The sequence below is a fragment of the Urtica dioica genome, chromosome 3 (assembly GCF_054948205.1).
Source record: "Urtica dioica subsp. dioica isolate 48M chromosome 3, U.dioica_male_clone48M_v1_H2, whole genome shotgun sequence".
NCBI lineage: Eukaryota > Viridiplantae > Streptophyta > Magnoliopsida > Rosales > Urticaceae > Urtica > Urtica dioica.
In genome coordinates, this window is record NC_142758.1 from 26,455,032 (window position 1) to 26,462,133 (window position 7,102).

The following is a 7,102-nucleotide window of genomic DNA, read 5'->3' on the forward strand; positions in this document are numbered from 1 at the left end:
GCGCGTCTTGTTTTCTCGACTTGCCAACGAAGGCATAATCGATTTGCACGTCTTTGTTGTGTTGTGCGCGTCTTTTTTCTCGATTTGCCAACGAAGGCATAATCGATTTGCACGTCTTTGTTACATTGTGCGCGTCTTATTTTCTCGACCGACCAATGAAGGTGTGATCGATTAGCACATCTTTGTTGTGTTGTGCGCGTCTTGTTTTCTCGATTTGCCAACGAAGGCATAATCGATTTGCACGTCTTTGTTGTGTTGTGCGCGTCTTATTTTCTCGACCTGCCAACGAAGGCATAATCGATTTGCACGTCTTTGTTACATTGTGCGCGTCTTATTTTCTCGACCCACCAATGAAGGCGTGATCGATAAGCACGTCTTTGTTGTGTTGTGCGCGTCTTGTTTTCTCGATTTGCCAACGAAGGCATAATCGATTTGCACGTCTTTGTTGTGTTGTGCGCGTCTTATTTTCTCGACCTGCCAACGAAGGCATAATCGATTTGCACGTCTTTTTTGTTACATTGTGCGCGTCTTATTTTCTCGACCCACCAATGAAGGCGTGATCAATTAGCACGTCTTTGTTGTGTTGTGCGCGTCTTGTTTTCTCGATTTGCCAACGAAGGCATAATCGATTTGCACGTCTTTTTTGTATTGTGCGCGTCTTATTTTCTCGACTTGCCAACGAAGGCATAATCGATTTGCACGTCTTTGTTGTATTTTTTATTCTTTTTTGTTGAGCGAGCGAGCTCTAGTTTCGTTGAGCATTGTTTTTCGTTGAGCATTGTTTCCCATTAGCCCCCCTTGTTTCTCGTGTACTCGTAGAGGAGACTAGAATTTATAATGCAGCAAGATAAAGACTTCGACGTGAAATGTAATACAATTATCATGCAAAAATAGTCAAAAATTACATCCCTGGGCCATTGGCCTTATTGAAATTCGAGATTGTCTTAAAACCGGAAATAAAATTACATAATGAGAAATGGGGACGGGCTTCCGCTGCAGTGCCAGCTTCTGTAGCTTGACCGAGCTAGAGGATGGCGCTCACCATCTTTTCCTTCCCTTTCCCGTCCACGCCTTGGATGTAGCACATCCTCGCCATCGACTGGTCTCCCAACATGATGGCAATCCCCTTTTCAGTTGGGAACTTCATCATCAGGTGATAGGTAGACGTTATAGCCTTCAATCGGTTGAGAGTCGGGCGGCCGATGATGATGTTGTACGCTGAGGGCTGGTTCACCACTAGGAAGGACACGATGCGGGTGACCTCGAGCCCCCCCGGAGTCCCGAAGGTGACCGGGAGGTCGATAGTGCCCTCCGTCATGACCCTCTCCCCGGAGAAGCCGAAGAGTGGGGTCGAGATTGGGGTCGGTTTCAGTCCGGTCAGCTTCATCCTGTCCAACGCTGATTTGAAGACGATGTCGGCCGAGCTGCCGTTATCAATCAGGATTCTTCGGACGAGATTGTTAGCGACCGGGGCCGAGACGACTATTGCGTCATTGTGCGGGTGGAGAACTCGTGTCGCCTCTTGGCCGGTGAAGAACATGGACTCGAACGGGGCCGGAGGGGGAGCCTCGTATGTATGGTTGATGTAGTGCGCAATTTTTCCTCGAGAAACCTCGCGCACGTACTTCTTCCTCTGCGTGGACGAGTCCCCAAACTCCGGGCCACCCATGATCGAGCCCACGACATGCAGCTGTGAGCTCTCCGGTTCTTCAATCGCTGCCTGGTCCGTGACAGTCACCGTCGCCGGACCCTTCCTTCCTTACCGTGGACGGCCTTCGTGCACCGCGGCCGTCCCGACCGTTCTCAGGACATACTCTTTTAATTTCCCGTCTGGAATCAAGGCCTCGATCTGACGCCTAAGATGATAGCACTCGGACGTCAGATGCCCGTGATCCTGGTGGTACTCACAGAACTTGTTTCGATCCCTCTTCGCGGGATCTTTCGCAAGAGGAGCCGGACTTCCTAGCTTGTCGCGGTGCAGAGCTAGGATCCGCTCTTGCGGAGTGTTCAGTGGGGTGTACGTTGATAACGCTCGGAAGCTATCAACGTGCGACGATCTTGGACCGGAGAGGGGGCGACCGTTAAGGGCCTGGCCTCCCTTGCTCCTCTTCCTCTGAGGGTCGGGATGATCTTCTTCCTGTTCTTTGCGGTGGCGACTACCTTCTCCTCCTAACTTTCGGCCATCGCGGCCATCGAGATAGTCCTCGATTCCCATATGTGTGCGGCTCTCGTCATCAGCTCCGCCATGTCTCGTGGGACCTGCCCGACAATGGACTTGAGGAAGTCGCTCGTGCGAACTCCCTCGGTGATCGCTGTGATGGCGTCCTTGTCGTCGAAGCCCTCGACTTTGTGAGACTCCGAGCTGGGCGGCGATCGCGGAGCCACATTCGCGTGGCGATTTTTCCCGTGGACGCTGGCTAGACCAGATATGCCCGGCGGACGCAAGCCTTTGAAACCCATTTGAAACTCGCTGCCTTTCGGCTCACGAGCTAGGCGGCGAGCGCAGACTCGGGACTCAACTCGAGGACTCATGTAGAGCCTGCACGAGGAGTAGTTAGTTGACTTGTTGACTCAGGACTCAACTCGAGGGCTCATGTAGAGCCTGCACGAGGAGCGGTTAGTTGACTCGTGGACTCGGTATTTGACTCGAGGAGTGAACTCAACTCGAGAACTCATGTAGAGCCCGCTCGAGGAGCTACGTGAGGATTCGGCACGAGGAGTATCGGTCGACTCGTGGATTCGAACTCGGCTCGAGGAATGAACTCGTCTCGAGGAGGCATGTGAAGAGTCGGTACGAGGAGTACCGGTCGACTCGTGGACTCGAACTCGACTCGAGGACTCACGTAGAGCCTGCACGAGGAGTTTCGTGAAGAGTCGGCGCGAGGAGTATCGGTCGACTCGCGGACTCGGAGCTCGACTCGAGGAATGAGCTCATCTCGAGGAGATATGTGAAGAGTCGGCACGAGGAGTATCAGTCGACTCGTGAACTTGAACTCGACTCGAGGACTCATGTAGAGCCTGCACGAGGACTTTCGTGAAGAGTCGACGCGAGGAGTATCGGTCGACTCGCGGACTCGGAGCTCAACTCGAGGAATGAGCTCGTCTCGAGGAGATATGTGAGGAGTCGGCACGAGGAGTATCAATCGACTCGTGGACTCTAGCTCGACTCGAGGAATGTACCCATCTCGAGGAGTTTCGTGAAGAGTCGGCACGAGGAGTATCGGTCGACTCGTGGACTCGAAGTCGACTCGAGGACCCATGTAGAGCCTGCACGAGGAGCTTTGTGAAGAATCGGCGGGAGGAGTATCGATCGACTCGCGGATTCGAACTCGACTCGACGAATGAACTCATCTCGAGGAGACATGTGGAGTCGGCACGAGGAGTAGCTTGTCGACTCATGGACTCGAACTCGACTCGAGGAATGAACTCGTCTCGAGGAGGCATGTGAAGTTGGCATGAGGAGTATCGGTCGACTCGTGGACTAGAACTCGACTCGAGGACTCATGTAGAGCCTGCACGAGGAGCTACGTGAAGAATCGGCACGAGGAGTATCGGTCGACTCGTGGATTCGAACTCGACTCGAGGAATGAACTCATCTCGAGGAGACATGTGGAGTCGGCACGAGGAGTAGTTTGTTGACTCGTGGACTCGAACTCGACTCGAGGAATGAACTCGTCTCGAGGAGGCATGTGAAGTCGGCACGAGGAGTATCGGTCGACTCGTGGACTCGAACTCGACTCGAGGACTCACGTAGAGCCTGCACGAGGAGTTTCGTGAAGAGTCCGCGCGAGGAGTATCGGTCGACTCGCGGACTCGGAGCTCGACTCGAGGAGATATGTGAAGAGTCGGCACGAGGAGTATCAGTCGACTCGTGGACTCGAACTCGGCTCGAGGGGTTATGTAGAGCCTGCACGAGGAGTTACGTGAAGAATCGGCACGAGGAGTATCGGTCGACTCGTGGATTCGAACTCGACTCGAGGAATGAACTCATCTCGAGGAGTTATGTGAAGAGTCTGCACGAGGAGCATTAGTCGACTCGTGGACTCGAACTCGACTCGAGGAATGAACTCAGCTCGAGGAGTTACATGAAGAATCGGCACGAGGAGTATCGGTCGACTCATGGATTCGAACTCGACTCGAGGAATGAACTCATCTCGAGGAGTTATGTGAAGAGTCTGCACGAGGAGCATCAGTCGACTCGTGGACTCGAACTCGACTCGAGGAATGAACTCAGCTCGAGGAGTTACGTGAAGAATCGGCACGAGGAGTATCGGTAGACTCGTGGATTCGAACTCGACTCGAGGAATGAACTCATCTTGAGGAGTTATGTGAAGAGTCGGCACGAGGAGCATCAGTCGACTCGTGGACTCGAACTCGACTCGAGGAATGAACTCATCTCGAGGAGTTACGTGAGAAGTCTTTCTTTGGGACCTCCGGCCTAACCATCGGCCCCTTGAGACTTTATTATTTTTTTTTGAGTTGTTTTTGAGTTGTTTTTTATTGAGCATTGATCCCTGTTAGCCCCCCGAGTTTCTTGCGTTTGTGAGACAAAGGCCAAGAAACTCTCGTGTTAGAGGTATACAATAGTGTGCGTTACATTTTTTCATGTGTGAAATAACTCTTTATTGCAATAAGGGGGTCGTTACAGTTTGTCATGGCACTTGGCCTTCTTTAAAAAAAGGAAATTACATTTTCGAAATAAAAGTGATCACGAAGCCGATCGAGTTCGGGCGTGAGTCTAATGGCGGAAGCCGTGGTAGTCGTCACGGCGAGTGGTGGGCGCTTTTCTCTCTTTGGGACCTCCGGCCTAACCATCGGCCGCTTGAGACGCCTCATTCCATCCGACGAGTCGGGCGCTCGGTCGGGGTTGTCACCTTGCTAACGAATGCGACGAATTCCCTGAGATCCCCACCTCGAATCAGGGAATCAATTTCCTTCCTAAGTTGGTAGCATTCAGTGGTTGCGTGTCCGTGATCTTGGTGATAGTCGCATTGCTTGCTTCTGTCCCGTGTCGCGGGGTCCGCTTTCAACGGGGTCGGGGATCCTAGCTTTTCCTTGTGTAAGCTCAAGATCCGGTCAGGCGTCGTGTTGAGAGGGATGAAGGATCGCTTCGGGGTCGGAGAAGGAAGGTCATTAGGGACTCGACCTTTTCTGCGCCTCTTCCTTCGCGAGTCGGGAGCGACGGCCGATGCGGCGAGAATGGAGGCGCGTTTCTTGTTGGGTGCGCAGTTAGCAGCGTCAGGTGGTTGACGTCCCAAGACGACCTTGCTCGCGACCTCGCGTTGGGTGTTGAGCTTTTCTCTCAAGTCGCTCCCATGAGATTCCTTTCGAGAGTTGAGCCGGTCTCTCAAGTCTCCGGCGGCCGTCCCTATCACTTTAGGCGAGGGTGCGTCATTTGAGTGACGTTCTCGACAGACGACACGGCCCTTGTCGTCGTCATCTCCCCGGGGGTTTTGGACGCGGATGATGAGCTTGGAGCGTCCCTTTCGGGGCCTAGAGGTTGAGCGCCCCCGTGTATCACTCGACACTTGACGTCTTGACGTGGTCGCCCGAGGGTGTCCCCTCGAGGGCGCGTGCGAGTGCTCATCAGAAAGTTGACGTCTCAATGCGGTCGCCCGAGGGTGTCCCCTTGGAAGCGTGCGCGTGCGATGAGCGCGCCGGTGACTCCCGGGGCGGTCTAGGAGTTCGGCGAGCCTTCGAGCCGTGTCCTCTCGGACTGCGGCCCCGGGGTCATTCGCCGGGTCTCGGGGCTGGCTCTCGTTATCACGAGGTTGCCCTCCAAGACGACGCGCGGGGCTTCGGAGGCCGCCCCTCGAGCTAGTTGCTCGGGCGCCCACGGCGGTGGCGGGGACATGACTCATCTCTCGAGAGTCGTAGAATTGAGAAGAAGACTGGTAGAGGGGATGTGTCGCCAATGTCGAGAGATCCCCTCCTTCTAGCGCCAAAATGTTGTCGCAGTTTTTCGGACAACTATTTAGGAGCCCAAAGTGGTTAGACCCAAGGCCAGACCAAGTGGTCTCACTTCGGCTCGAGCGTGTCGGGCTTGGTATCCCAAGCCGTCCCTTAGCTGTTGGTGGTGTTAATCTCGTCCAGGCACCTGAAAAGCAAGCGGAAAGAGGTGTGAACTACAAAGGGGAAATAGAGGGGGTGCCTCTGTTTACCTCTCCGACGCTCAACATTAGTAGGATTGAGGTGGATATAGAGGGTTTAGAGGTGGTGAGAGGCCAAAGATGAGCGAAACGAGTGAAGTACGTGTTCGATAGCGTTTCGGGACTCAAAATTGGATTACCTGGGTCAAGGGAGGGACCACTGTATTTATAGGCGGCCAAAGGGTGGTTTGAAGACCCCTTGGCCGAGTGAGCAAGCTTGATTTGGCCATTGACCCTTTGAGTGGTTGGGTCGGCCAATGGCCGAGTGAACATGGTGGTGAGGTTCACTCGGCCATTGGCCGAGTGAAAAGCTTGAGGTCGGCTGGGGTTCACTCGGCCATTGGCCGAGTGAACTGCTGGAAGGTTCACTCGGCCATTTGCCAATGGCCGAGTGAACTGCATGGGCAGCTGGAAGGTTCACTCGGCCATTGGCGGCGTGAACTGCTGGAAGGTTCACTCGGCCAATGGCCGAGTGAACTGCATGGGCCGCTGGAAGGTTCACTCGGCCAATGGCCGAGTGAACTGCATGGGCCGCTGTGGGGTTCACTCGGCCATTGGCCGAGTGAACTACTGGAAGGTTCACTTGGCCAATGGCCGAGTGAACTGCCCATCGGCCGAGTGAGTCATTGACTCAGCCCATGGCCGTGGGAGCCATTGAGTCAGCCAATGGCCGAGTGAGTCATTGACTCAGCCAATGGCCGAGTGAGCCATTGACTCAGCCCATGGCTGAGGGAGCCATTGACTCAGCCAATGGCCGAGTGAGCCATTGACTCGGCCATTGGCTGAGTCAATGGCTCCCTCAGCCATGGGCTGAGTCAATGGCTCACTCGGCCATGGGCTGAGTCAATGGCTCACTCGGCCATTGGCTGACTCAATGGCTCACTCGGCCATTGGCTGACTCAATGGCGTCATTGACTCAGCCAATGGCCGAGTGAGCCATTGACTCGGCCAAT